The following is a 16,517-nucleotide window of genomic DNA, read 5'->3' as shown; positions in this document are numbered from 1 at the left end:
AGCATCTAATTTTTTTTAACAAGATACTATTCAAATTATGATAATTGTGAATCTATGATTAATAATATATGGAACTTTGCCCCCCACCTCTAATTTCCTTCGATTTAGATTCGCCTTTGGGAATAGAATGAATCGAATTAGACCCTCCGTAATCTCCTCCCCAGTCACTCTATTTTTTGTAAGATTGGAATAGTATCTAAAGATATTTGCATATTGCCAGTTGCACCTGCATTCGTAAGAAATTGTACTTGGAATCAAAATGATCTACTAATTATTATTTTTCATTGTAGTTTTAATCTTTTAAATTTATCAAAAATGAGAATTTTTTATTTTAGTTAAATATTTAACATATTTTGAGATATATTTTTTGTTTCTTTTCATCTATCTTTTTGTGTGATGTAGTTTTCGATATCGTTGAAATTTTATGTCTTTGTTTAAAATAAAAACAAGTTTAATTAAATCTAACCGCTAGAGTCTCGTTAAAATGCCAACCTTTAACAAACTTAAATTACCAAAAGTGTTAAAAGGAATATCATCAAGGGATATTTTTGTCATTTTTTCCTTATTAACCCCTTATTTTGATGTGGAGTATGAGAAATTGACATAGTACTATTTTATTTTATATTTTAGACATGGTAGTATTACTTTAGAGTGTGGTCAAAGTTCAAACCATCTAAAATTTAGAAACCCTATTAATTTTTAGAAATCATGTGTCATTACATAAATAATCTTTTAATTAATTATGTTTTCTTTATAACAAATTAATGATTTCATTGATCCGATCATTCGACTGATTTAGATTTGTGTTATATATGCATGATTCATAAAAGAAGAAAGCACTTTTAAGTAATAATTTTCTACTTATTTAAACTTAAACATGAATCTTTAATTAAAAATAAAACAATTCAATATATCGCACGTTCATTAGTACTAGTTATTATAATAAGTGATATTCCTTCATTTGACACTAATACGCTTTCTTCAATCCTTCCTTTATTCTCTTCTTATACTTGATGATGACTTAAATGGAACATCTCTATGTTGTGACCGATTGATGTCTTGCTTCCTCCAATGTCCATATATTCCTAGTTTTCTTTCTCAACGATACACTTTCCATAATCAATTTACGAATTATAGTCTATCATTTACTCTATTTGTTACAAATTGTCTGTTATGTTTTTTTTAAGGCATTGAAAAACACTTATTGATAGGGCTTAGACTATTTTTCCTTATTTATATTTCAAGGTATAATCTTTTTTTCTAATGAATATTTACTCTATTTATGTGTTATCACTCATCACCACATAGTTAAGATATTTATAGGCATAAAGAGAAATTACAAGTAAGGATAAAATGGGGATGAAACAAATAATATTGTCTTGAACTTCAAAAATAATAAATAATTTGAGATAATTATTTTTAAAATCACGACAGTTAATTTGAGCCAAATGGAGAGCTGACTTCAATTATTATGTTAAACGAAAATTTAATTGACTACCTTTTTGATCGAATGGTAATTAAATATGTCGTGTGAAGTAGAACTAAATATGGTATTTGTTTTTTAACAAGAAAAGAGTTTAGATCAGAAAAGAGAATTTGTTTAAAATGTCGATGTGACACCACGCAAGTCAAATCATAATTTCGGAATATTATCTAATGATTAAGGAAGACTCAAATAAAATACTAAGAACATTGTTTAAAATTGGTTACTTGGTGAGTAATATTTGTTTAACATCAGTATTCAGTCCTAATAAATATTCTTTTAGGGGTCGTTTGGTTTGAATATGAGTTATGATGGGATAAGTTATGTTGGGATAAGTTATGTTGGGATTAGTTATGATGGGATAAGTTGTCCTGGGATTATTTCTTATTGAGTGTTTGGTTTGTTATATTCAAAATAATATATATTGATAAATTTTAAGAACAAGTTGTTTGTTTACAAAATTACCCTTCACTTTATTTAAACTTTTTAAATTTTTCTTTGTGAGCTTTAGTTATTCATTTTTTAAAATAAAACTTTTATTTTTTTTAACTTAAATATTTTGTTTATGTATTCCCATGATAAGTACCATGTGTATTTAAAAATATAACTTTTTTCTTATTTAGCTTAAAAATAGAACTTTCCTCTTAAGTTTATTAAAGAGAAGAAAATTTATGAGAAATCAAAATAAAATAAACATAAGAATTAGTCAAATAAATTCATAAATAAAAATTATATTTATATAGTATAATTTTTTAATAGAAAAATATGTATAATTATCATAAAAATAAGGAGTAGTAAATATTATTATACATGGTATTAAAAAAAATGTAAATATACATAAATGTAAAAAATGATATATAAAAAGGATTTAAAGGGACATATTTGTCATTTACCTATTCTATCTCGGGATAAGTTATCCCGGGATTACTATACCACCCATGGGGAGGGATAACTTATCCCGGTACTAATTATTAATCCCGGGATAAGTTATCCCGGACTTGCCAACCAAACAACATAATTTTTTTTTTATCCCATCACTATTTCCTTATCCCATCACTATTATTTCTAATCCCTCACACCAAACGAGCCCTTATTGTATAATGGGTTTTTTTTTGTCACTTTAAAATGAGAGAAAAATACCATCTTTAGTAATTTAAAGTAGCTTATGAGTATTAAAATTTAATTTTTAAAAAGGTATATATATATATATATTTGATTTGGTTTAAATAACTGAGAAATTGATCTAGATGTCAGAGATAGAATTAAATTTAAAAAAAATTCTAATCACATAAACTTTTAAATATCAATATAATTCAATATGATATCAAAATAGATTAAGGTCCAAACTCCAAAATTTAAGTCCTAAAAAAAAAAGAACATCCAGGTGTTTGGCTTAAAATATTCATATTCAAAACAAATAAAAGATTTATACAGTTTTCAATTAAGTGTGGAAGCTTGGAATTAATTCATTCTTAATAGCCATGTGTAAGGTAGTAGTTAGTTGGTGCATAGGAGAGAATCTATATAGAAGTTGGGTCAGCTTTTGCCATGTGATTCTCAATCCAAAGGATTCTAAGGATATTTAATAATGAATATTAATTTAATTTTTTATAAAAATATAATAAAATACAATTTCAATTCTATAAATGTTAAATAAAATAAAATAAATATTTAGAATCATTGGCCAAATACGCCTCTTAAGACTGGATCCTAGGTTAAGATAAAATAATATTGTTAGTGCAACTAATTATTATTATATACCGAATAAGGATATGGTTCCATTTAATTAGTTGGGACAAATTGCGATACGTCTTTAAATAATTGATCATATGGAATATATTTTCATGCTTAGTGCCAACTTTGAATCCTTTTAAATGATTTTGGCCCCTTTATTTATTTCCAGTAGGTCATTGTTATTTCATTCAAGCTAGAGTATTATTGGTGATACCCTAAATATAAAACAAAATAGTAGCCTATGTAATAGATTGCTACTTAACATTATATATACGTTTAAATAGTTGGTGCCTCTGCAAATTAACTGTCAATAATTATACTAATATAATAAAGGGCCAATCCTAATTCCTAAACAATATCGAAAAGAATAAAAAAAAAAAAAAGATTGCAAAGGAAATGACAATGACTGTTTATTTGAACAAATACATTTTTTGTTTGTTTGTTTGTGTAAACGTTTTGTGTGTGTGTAATTAGTCTATTCTTGGGTTGATCGATGATAAATGACTAAACGTTTCGCAAAATATATAAGGAATTATTAATTATGAATTACTGTAAAATGAACGTGCTACTGATCTCTAATGATGGTGCCAAATGAGGAATTTTCATAAATAGAGCTATTAGCATCCGTTTTGGCAAAATATAACCAATTTTTTTTAAGGCATGACAAAATACGTTGTACCTGTGCGGCCGTGCCCATACAAAATCTTATTCTAACTTAAATCGTGTGGATAATGTATCCGATTGTAATTGTATGTGTGACAAACTGTTTTAAGTAAAAATTGGATGTACGCCAACTATATTTGTATGTAGGCGTAACCAGAAATTTTATAAAGGGGGTTCAAACTTTGAATAGTAATTTTTTTTTAAAACGATGATTTATAGAGATTTTATTTTTAATAATATTGTGATACAATTTTGGTAAATGTGCCTCCTATGTATACAGAAAGAAAACCTTATTCCCAAAGGAAAATGTATTAAAATTTAAGAAAATCTTATTCCACAAAGGAAAAAGGTATTAAAATATAAGAAAATCTTATTCCACAAGGAAAATGTATTAAAATATAAGGAAATCTTATTCCACAAGGAAAATGTATTAAAATATAAGGAAATCTTATTCCACAAGGAAAAGGTATTAAAATTTAAGGATTTTTTTCCAATTAAAACCTTATTCCAAAAGGAAAATGTATTAAAATTTAAGAAAAAGGTATTAAAATATAAGGAAATAATTCAATTTTAATTGAAAAAAATATCTTTATTGGAGGTGAGATTCGAACTTGGGTCACTAAAGGCAAACATAACACTATTTATCACTAAACTACTGAATATTTATGTTAAACTTGTGCATGTTTATTTACTTACAAACTTCAAGAAGACAAAATAATTACAGAAAAATAAAAACACTCATGCAAGGAATCAAATTGGGGTAGAGAGTGTGCTAGCGACAGCCCTAACCATCTCCACTACTGGTTACTTTGTTATTTCAGCATGTCCAAAATATCATATATACCAATATAAGTCAAAACTTTATGTGTATATATCGTATAATTTTTCGACGAAAGATGTTCAATTGGACACCCTGGGGACAAGGTGGCTCCACCCCTGTGTGTATGTATGTATTTTCAAAACATAAGTTATATGCATGTGTGTATATATATTTGAAGACATCAACTATAGTCTATATGTGTGGCCAACTGAATCCAACCTACGTGTTTTCAAATTGTACGTGCCCATCACTGGCTGGCTAACTGTATGTGATCGGAGGCTGTACGTTGTATTAATTCAGAATGCGACACTGAAAAGGTAAACGTAATAGCAGCCCCCACCATACTGTGTCACATCTCAAGACGATGGAGCTCAAAATTATATTTAAAGTCAGGTGAAATCAGATGACTTTGAATGAATATTTAATTCAAAACTTTGTTAGTACTGTTGACGATATTCATATTCATAATATGGAATACATTACCAATTTCTACATCACTAAGCAGGTGAATTCAATATTTAAAATTAGTATTTTATTCTTGTAAGTATACATTTTAAATTATTTTTTTATTATATTAAACCCACAAAATTCATTCTAGATTTGTCTCTGACCGCTGCGTATATGCAACTTGAACTTGGACACATCCTCCAATCCTCCACAGGCTGATTAGTCTTCCCTAAGACAATAGCCCTTTTTAGTCAGTAGCTGTCGAAACTTCTCAGAAAAACTGACTACATTAATTTTTCTTGCCAATAAAAAGTTTGAAAGCTATTGATCTCATTATAAGATTTTGAGAAACTTGTATGGTAAATAGTCAATGCAATAAAACGTCCTATCACAAACTTTTTTTTAATGTTGTTATCAAACTTTTTTAGATTTGTATAGTAACTATCCAACAAAGGTTATGATGGAGTGGTCAGTACTCCATTTTTAATCAGAAGTCTCAAATTCGAATCTCCTAAATACAGAGTCTTCTTTGTTAGGAAGCATTTTACCTCCCAATATGGGACTTCCCAACACGAATTCAGATTTAGTCGGGTTTCAAAGTGAGTACCAAATACCGGTGGAAACCACAAAAAAAAAAGTAACTAGAACCACAAAACTCTTGCTCGTTACTTTTGCTCTGCTTTCTCAATATTAGTCAATTAGAACCACAAATATGTGGTCCATTATTAATTAAATAAGTTGTTGACTTAAGAACACATCCAGGTGTGGAGATCAAAGGGTCAAAGTCCCTCAAATCTTCTTATTTAATTTTGTATCTATATATATAAACCCTAATAGATTGTCCATAAGTTATTTTGTGGACCTCTTTTTTGCCTTTATGCGCAAAAGTAACAATAGTGGTACACTAGATGAATTAAGCAAATGTTACGAGATGTCATACATATTATGTTGGTCAATTTTTTTTACTTATCGCTTAGCTCCTTATTTTTTTCCTAAATCTCTTCTTGTGTGATAGAGAAAGATAAAGAATATATAGGCTTTGTTTTCGATGAAATGCAATAGCTTTTTATAGATAATCATGGATATGCATATGCATATGTATCCTCCCTACGATCGAAACTATTAATTAGGTATGCTTGAATTAGTTGTCATGTATGTTACACTATATTAAAAATTATTTTTAACGGCAGCTTGTAATTAATTGTCTTTGTAAATGTCCTTAAAGCTTGTAGCAATATTGGACCAAATGATAATAAACTAATGCCGATAAGGACTTTAGTACTTTTTGTTAATAGATATATTTATTGTCATTAAAAGTTATTTTTATCGTAATATTAGTCAATAATACTAATTAGTAACCCAACTAATCAAACAAACACCATATTCGATCATACTTCGATGCATTCACGAACCATCACTTGGGACTCATCATTACCCAACATTAAAGAAAATGAATTTTTGAAAATAATAAATGTTGTACAATGTACAACCTTATTATATGTGTGGAATAAATAATATCAAAATATTTTTTTGACATGCTAGCGTAGAAAAGGTATGCTAGAATGATATCAAAATATGTCTAGTATTTCTCGAGCCGTGTGTATATTTGTTCCCTCTCGGGTTCACAACACCTCTTTCCCCCTGGTTGTTTCTCTTCCTTCCTTTTTCTTTTTAGGTCATTCCTTAATGCTCTTCGATTTTAAAATATTTGTCGTATTTTTTATTTACATATTTTTTTAAAAAATATTACTTAAAATGAATGTTTTATTACTTTATTTTTATTTAAGTATATCTTAAGAAATAATCTTTGTTCATTTAATATTTCATTCATTTATATTATAATTGAGGTGTTTATATTCTTCAAAAATAATTACTATCAAGAATAAAAAAAACTATCTTGCACTTCTATAACGACAAATATTTTGAGACACGTATTTTTTTAATAACTAAAGACGAACGTATTTTGAGGCCGAAAGATATACAATACTAATCCCTATTTTTCTTCATTCATCAAGAATTACTCAGTTAACTTTTCCCACTAATGTTTTTTAAGTATCTATTTAAAATCATATTTTTTGAGTAACTTTCACATATAGCAAACATAAAAATCATATTTGTATGTTATAGCTATAGTTTCCATAATTGAGCTCCATAGCAAATTTTATGTTCGCTATGAAACTTTTGATTTGTATAATTCTCTAAATACATCCAATTTTATATAAATTGTTCAGTTTTGTATAAATTCATTTATACATTATAAATTTATAATAAGATTTGTATTTGTATAATTATAAGTGTATATGATGAAAATATATGTATTTATATTTGTATATTCACTTTTCTCTCGCTTTATACAAACACATTTTATACAGAAATATATAAAATGGCTAATTGTATATCGAATCAGATGACAAAAAAATAGGATGTTTGCTGCGAATTACAAATAAAATAAATTGTGACAATAACATTTAATTTGAATTAATAGTTTGCTATTTCATACAATTTTCCCTATTTTATATACGTTAAACAAATATTAAGAAATTAATGTTGAATTCACACATATTTTAATTTTCTTGGTTGAATCTTGTCACACAACTTGAAACTAGTGAGAGAATATTGTTGCTATGAATATTGCTCCTAAGAATTACTGATTATTTTCATAAGCACTTCTGTAAAATCATTTTTAGAAAAGTATTTTTGTAAATAAATAATTTGTGTTTGGCTAATTCGTTTGATAAGTATTTTTTATAAGTAAATTGTAATTGACTAATTTTTTTTAAAAAAATCTTTTGAAACTCAAAATGCAATAAATGGCAAGTATTAATGTACTTTTACTATTAAAATTCTTTATAGAGAGAAACTAGTTTAAACATTTATTACAAAAAAATAAATTAATTTTTTATTTTTATTAAATTAAAATATTCATATTCAAATTTTCAATCAATATAATACATATTTTGGTGGGTTGAAATCTTTAATAGTTTCTTTTTCTAATCTTGCAACAATATTGTTGTCTTTTTTGTAATTTTGCAAAATAATACGCAAAATAATAAATACATAATAATACATAAGCGTAAAATAAAATATATAATTTGTTATATAAAAATAAAAAATAAAATTATTAAATTGAATTTACCCAAACATGTGAGATATGTTAATTAATTAATAAAGAGATATATTGATAAATATATATAAATCAAAGGGATATGTTAGTTTGAAAAAAATAATTATCTGCGCTTCTGCTTTCTATTAAGAATCAATTTTTTTTTTAGCTTTTTCCCAAAACAGAAAAACTGCTCCTACTTTTAATTTAAAAACAGTTTTATAGATTTTTCAAACACTAATAATATTTTTTTCTCAAAATAAATGTTTCTGAATTCGCAATAACAATGTCAAACAAGCTCGATTTCTCTCCCAAATAAGTAAGCGTCGGTGGCATATTCTGTTCCATTTTCTAAATATAGTACGCATAACAGAACGCGATAAGCCATTCACAAACGAACAGGCCAGATAAGACTTTGGGTGCCACATCTAGTAAATGGAAACACTATTAAAAAGTGATGACATATTAAAATTTTGAATATTAATTATAGGTACAACTTCGACATTTTATCATAACTCATTTTATTTATACAGTTCGAACTCAATTATTTGCTCCTCTTTTCTGAATATATGAATATGCTTATAAAGTTTAAACCCAAGCCAAACCTACTAACATCAGATGAACTCTAAAGTCCTTTAAATCCATCTACCACGTAGATAAGAGATAGAGGCGCATGGAATCACAAATTGAAATTTATGAATTTAAAATTTTAATTTTAAAAAAATTTAATAGTTTTTGCATAATCAGTGGCATAACCACAGCCATTCCAGGGTGTCTAATTGGACACACTTCGTTGGAAAATTACATAAAATTGTATGTAATGGCAAACTATTAATTTAAATTAAATGTTATAATAACTACAGTTTGATTTAATTGTTCCCCGTAGCAAACTGTTGTCAGTCGCCTCTCTCCCTTAAACTCTCGCTCGCCACTCTCTCCCCGCCTCTCTCGCTTTATACAAACAGAAATATATAAATTGCGTTTCTGTTTGTATAAAGCGAGAGAAAATTGTATATACACATGCAAAAACATATATCTTCGTCCTATACACTTAGAATTATACAATACAAATATTCCCCTGCCCAGTTTTCTTTTGCCTTTCTCTCTTTTTCGCTTTATACAAATACAGATTATACAAAATATAATGTATAATTTATGTTTGTATAAAGCGAGAGAGAGAGCGACATTTGATATACAAACGTTTTATTTCGATTCAATTGTATACAAATTCAAATTTTATACAGACATACAAACACATAAAATTGAATTGAGAGGATGCCAACGATTTATACCAACGAGAGGCTGACAACAATTTATACAAATGATTTGCCAGCGAAATTATACAAATCTGAAGAGGAGCCAGCGAATTATACAATTGTTTCTTTTGTATATATGTATAGAGAAATAGCCACTGCCTTTTGTATATATGTATAGCGAAATAGCATAGCAAAGTTTGCTATGGAGCGCAATTATGCAAGCTATATCTATAACATACAAATATGATTTTTGTGTTTGCTATATGTGAAAGTTGTTCTTTTATATATGTGTGAAATTCTACATTTAAAAGGATATATTTTTAAAGTTAGACACTCTTGACAAAAGCAGTGGGTAATGAGTGTCCATTCAAATAAAGGAGTTTTGGGTTTGAATCCCAAATAGCACAATACTTTTTTATTTTATTTTGACAGTCACACACTATTATTCTTGAATATCCTAAGTAAAATTTCTGACTCCTGCCACTATGCATAACTTATAAATTTATTAAAATAAATACAATATTTGAATCAAAATTATGATGAACCGATAATCTATACTCTAGCGCTCTGACACTTAATTAGAATGAAACAATTAGCCAAAATAATTGGTGTTGATGGAGGTGTACGTCGGTGTCGGTCACAAATAAGAGGACTTTGATATTGATTTGCATGTGAAAAGTTAAAAAAGTTTATTTAAGTAGGTGGTCTCCAAGCTAGCTAAAAGAAAAATGCATGCCCATTCATCAAATAAAAGGGGCTAAGGTTTCAAATCATAAAAAATTATGACCAACTCAATTAAAAAATTATACATAAAATAAATTCAATTGGGTATCATATCTAAGCTAAGGTATAATATCTAAGCTAAAGTCACATGCAAGGTTCAATAATGGACCCACTAAATCCTACTTTATTTTCTCAGATTTTAAGTCACTTAAATTATAATGTCTGCTTGCTGGCAAAAAGCAGTAAAACTACTACAGTATTGGAATTAATAATCATATAATATAATATATATATATATTCAAGTACGGTTAAGTAATAAAAGTAGCAGCCGCAGTTTTAATTCAATTTGGTACCATAGTATTTGGTACAAAATCCACGAACTTTTCTGCCATTTCATAGTTGATTCTTCACATCCTGGCTTATCAACTGTCCTACATAAATTCACATAGGCTATATTTTTCTGAAAAATAAATCTTAGATATTTATAAAGCACTATTAATCCTTTCACTTAATGATGTACAAGAAATCTTCAAATTAAATTTTCTCATTATAGAAAAGTGACATATTTTGGATAAATGAAAAGAAAATATCTGTCATATAAGTTACGTAAAACAATGGGAGTATTATATTGAAATGTCATTGCAGAAACATTAGGAAATGTTATATTTTTGAAGATCGTATAAGAAAATAACAATACACGTACATTATGCCTATCAATATAAGATACTTACTATTTCTCGCATGTCTAGAATTGATGATTCAAAAATGTAAATGAATTTAATACTAACAACTTGTTAGTAAAGTTTACTTTGGACCTAACTCAACTCTCATCCTATAAAATACTTAATTCACGAGTCGAAAATTGTCAAAATGATATTAGGAGACAACAACTCGTTCTTTGGACGTCAACTCAGAACTGCCTTCTTTCTACCCTTGTTTAATGATATTATGCTAAAGGCATGATACATGATAACATGACCTTTAACTTGGCATCAACTGACAACTATGACCTTTAACTTTGGGTGTGCATAAGTAGGCACTTAAACTTATATAAAATTGAACAAATAGACACATTCGTCCAACATGGCACCATACATGGCAAGTTTATGTCCTACGTGGCGTCCTACATGTATTATGCCATGTCGGACACGTGTGTCTACTTGTTTAATTTTAATACAAGTTTAAGTGACTATTTGTGCACATTCAAAGTTGGAGGGCATAGTTATCCGCTGAAACCAAGTTAAGGATCATCTTTATGTATTATTTCTTATACCTAATTTATGCAACACCTCTCATCTAAATGAAGTGCCTAACTAATTATATTAGGAAGAGATATGTTGTACACTGAATAATTAAAATTAGGAAGAGATATGTTGTACTACCGAATAATTAAAATTAGGCAAGGACCAAGAACGTATTATTGTTAATCAACTCTTAGCTATATTCGTAGGATATTAATCAATTAAAAAAAGCACATGTAACTTAATAGGATTTAGTTTCCAATTGCCAATGGGATAGTTGAGATTGTAATGAAATTTTCCCTAAAATGAATAATTTTAGTTATTCCAAAACTCATTGAATTGGGATTAAGAAAATCATCTGCAAGCATTCAACTACAACACCAACATATTTGATATAATTTTACAAGTGTAATCCAAAGAGGATAAAATATACACAGATCTTAATATGATATAATTTTACAAGTGGAATTCGAAGAGGATAAAATATACACAGATCTTACCTCTATTTTTATGGGATAGAAAGGTTATTTATGATTATAGACCCTCAACTTAGAAGATCGATATATAATCGAAGCAGAATTAAAAGAAAAATAATGATATCAAAATAGAAAGATAAACAAAATAAATAAAGCAACATGGAGTAGTAAAAATGAAGATTAAGATACTACACATATGCTAAATAATACTTTATCCCTCCCAATTTATGTGCATACATTTATTTTTGTTCATCTAAAAAAATGTCATATTTCTAATTAAAAGTAATTTTATTTAAAATTTTATTTATAATTTACAGTGACACAGATAGTCAAGAAGTATTTTAGCCCACAAATTTCAAAATTATTCCTTTTTTTCTTAAATATTTTATGAAATTAAACTGTATCACACAAAATGAGATACATAAAGTCTACTAAATAAGGAGAAGATGAGAAGAGGAGACTAACCCGGCCCCTGCCTCTCTCATATAAGAGTAGCACAACACTTAACTACTTACTATTCTATTTTAATCATTGATAAAGTTGGCCTAGTGTTCACATAACCTCACATATACAAATTGTCTTATGTTAGACTGGTCTTATTCTAGCAGTAACCATCCTACAAGGAGACCATATAGATATATACATACAACAAATAAATGATAATAATATTATTTAAAAAGAATCTCAATAATATTTTGGACAGGTCAAACAAGCTGTTGAAGTTTAATTAACCAAAATTTCGACCTATGTATTAAAAATGAAAGAAAATACAAATATGGAAAACCAAAACCGTATGCATATTCCTCAACCTAGAAACCAGAAAGCGATTAACCAAAAACAAAGGGCCTACCATATATACATTGTGTTATTTTAAAATTTTGTTTTTTATATACTAAAAGCATCCCTAGTATGAATGCAATATATAGCTTCTTATTTTCCTTCTCAGTCAAGCTTTCAAAAAAAATTCCTTAAATAGAGAAGAGGGATTTTATAAACATAATAAATATATTCATTTTTATTTTCTATTACTTGTGGCAGTGAGATATATTTTCTTTTATGATACTATATTGAATTTGTGTATCATCTCATCAAAATGTCTAAGTTGATAATTAGAGCAAAGACGTTTTTATTTATTTTAAGTATATTCTCAACTGTTGATATATGCATATATTTGAGTCAAGTTTTGAATGTTACTAACGTTAAATAAAGAAATAAATTGCTCGGTAATTTATCAACCTTTTAACTTTACTATGTCTTCAACTTTATATTCTACAAATCTTTCCTCCTAACATTGGCACAACTTACTACCAATTACTAATACATAAAATTGGACTAACAATATATCACTTTTAAGTCAACATTTCATTAATGAACATCGTGTCGTTATCAAAGCAATAGACTATTCAAAGGTTCTTATAATATTCTAATTTCAACACAATAATTCAGTACTTTGTTAATCATAACATGACTAGATACACTATATGAATTAGGACTAAATAAAGATTAATTAATTGATAGGTGAATGATTATATGCTATTGCATTATTTGTGAGAGTTTAGCCAATTTGAAAAATAATAAAAAGATTATACGAAGTGCTCCTAATGCAGTACGTGATGTTGACAAGTTGAAGTGCATAGTTGAGATGAAACTTATTGCAACTACGCTAATCGCAAATGGAGTGTTCAAGCACTGAGTTTATTTGAATGGAGTACTTTTGACGCAAGGAAAAAATTGTGTAGTTATCGATTAAAATTACAAATAGCATGTTTGAATGATTATAAAAACATACAATATGTTTGAACTTTTAGCTCATAAACTTGAAATCTTGTATTTAAGTACCGAACCAATTGAAATATACTGATGAAAGAGAGATAAGGGCGAGAGGGGGATTTAGTAATTTACTTATTACTTTCAGCATAATTCGGCTTCCATAATATAAGTAAATTACCATGGAAATTAGATAGTTGTGCAATAAAGGTGATGGTCCACCCAAACGAGTAACCCGGCCCAATTTTTCACTTTATTTTATGATTTTTAAAAAATTTAATGCCTTATCTATTACTAATTTATTTGTCTAGTTTAATCTTGACACGAGTTTTTAAACACTAAAAAAAAAATAATTGAATTTTGTGGTATTAAATAAAGGTAAGTGAAATGTATCAAAATGTCTTTTAATATTGTGGTTCTAAACATATCATGTAGAAAGTTAGAATTAACGAGCTATAAAAAATAATAATAATTTTGATAAAAGTAAAACAAACCAATTGAAACGATAATTTAGAAGGATCAAAAGCACACAGACTTTATACATTGCCTAACTTGACCCTTCATAACTATTTTTAAGGCAGTACTTAATTAAGTGCTTAATACATGGTAATTTTAGAACTTCCATCATATTTTTGTTTTTTTCTAAATATACAGAATACTATTTTGGGATCGCTTGGTTATCTCTATACAAATTTTTATATTAAATTTATCTCATATTTAATTAAAGATACTAGCTAAAAATCAATATTATTTTTATATGAAATAATTGTTATAAAGTATGAAGAAATTAGTGAGATCTTAATAAGTGTTGAGAAAACAAACCTTAGCACAAGTGGACATTTTGTTTTATACTGCACTTGTGTCTAACAATCGTCGATATCTTTTTTTCTAATTTTTTCAGACAAAAGTCAATAACCAAATGATTACTACTATGGTTTTATGTCTTTTATAAAAATATAAAGTGATAACTACTCATCCTATAGAAGAAATTATCAAATGGTAACACACTTTTCGTTTCTTTTTGAGCAATTGATTCACTTTTAATTTCTTTTTGTGACCCATTAAACTCCAATGGGACTTTATTTTTTTGGGATAAATGGGGTCAAGTTATAAGGAAAAAGCAGATTAATATGCTACTAAAATAACAAGTACGAAACCGGAGACAAAAATGTTTTCAACATAACTATGATGATGGCATTGACGTATTTTTTTAAAAAAAGGAATACAATTTGGAAGGTTCTAATCTTTATAGGATTTTAATTAAAGTTTTTTTTCTTTTTTTTTCATGCTTATACTTCTCTTTTTTTTTTTATTCTTAAGATGTTCTCACTTTCGGTCTCAAAGAAACACTTTTGAACACATTGGCCCATTACATTTATGTTTTGTCAAATTGCACTTTTGGAAGATAATTTCCAATTGTCTATTCGTAATCTTTCTATCTACATCAGACAACTGGCCATCACTTCGAGTGGAATTTTTTTTTTTCAAATTATAAAAAAACAAGAAAAAAAAAAGAATTTGAAGAAAACAAAAAATTGAGCCAACAAAAGGCGAATTTTTAGGGGATACTTCCAACATTTTGATGATTGTTGCCTTTTTAAAATAAAAATAAAATATAAGGACGAATCTTAGGATTTTAATATAATTTTGTAGTTGTGGTAATGTGGAGTACAACTGCTTACTTTTTATTATTATTATTGATAAGTTATGTTAGATCGATTTTGTAAAAAAAATTACGCTGATAATGTAGATAACCGTTGATAATATGTGAAACTAATAATATATAATTAATTTGTTACAACTAATTAACAATAGTGAGATTTTTTTACTGTATATGAATAGACCAATATCTCTCTATATAAAGTACTAGTGATTACATGAATTGGTATTAGTTCTTTGGATAGGGGTAACTCAATTAATGGATTTGCAAAATATATACACTTCGATCGTTTTAATTTATGTGTTATTTCTATTCTTTTAAGTTAGTCTAAAAATATGATAAGTATATATATTTCCTTTTTATTAATAATTTGAATTGAAACTATTTAAATTATTCCTAATGAGACAAATTCTAATTAATTTTTTTTAAAAAAGGTTTTATATTCAATCAAATAAATTCATATAAATTAAGGCGATAGAGTATATGAGGCAGGGGCGAAGCCACTGTGTTGATTACGGATTTGGATGAACCTAATCACTTTGATTCAATTTTGAAATTTATATTAAGAAAATATTATAAAATATGTAAAAATTACTCTCTCTGTCTCAATTTATGTGATACTTTTCATTTTTTGAGAGTCAAACAGTTTAAGTTTGATCGGAATTTTGCGCATGAAATTTTCAATTTTTTTGAAATTAAATTTATATATTTGTAAACTACGTAAAAAAATCTATGAAAATATTACGATCAAATATAGACTTGTTTGAATTTTGAAATCTAAAAAGTATCACATAAAATAGGATGAAGAAAATATTAATTTAAAATTTAATAACTTAAAAAATATATATTAATATTGTATATAAACTTCAAATTCTAGTTAGAGTCTGAATTACGAAGAAGGGAAACACGAGAAATGATTTGGGAAGCTAAGTTGGTTGGGATTTGGAGAACAGTTAGAAACAAAGATTGATTATGCTAAAACCTCAGCCACATATTAATATAATATATATGTGTTGACAAAAAGAACCGACCATACATTTGGATGAGAATCATCATATAAAAATCATACTAGTAGCTAATTAATCATCATCATCATATATCTGCAAAAATGGGAGTATATATTTATTGTGGATGTCCAAATCAT

The sequence above is a fragment of the Solanum verrucosum genome, unplaced genomic scaffold (genome assembly GCF_900185275.1).
Source record: "Solanum verrucosum unplaced genomic scaffold, falcon-dt-bn FXZP01000103.1, whole genome shotgun sequence".
Classification (NCBI taxonomy): Eukaryota; Viridiplantae; Streptophyta; class Magnoliopsida; order Solanales; family Solanaceae; genus Solanum; species Solanum verrucosum.
The sequence above is the reverse complement of the archived record's forward strand: the minus strand, read 5'-3'. Positions refer to the sequence as shown.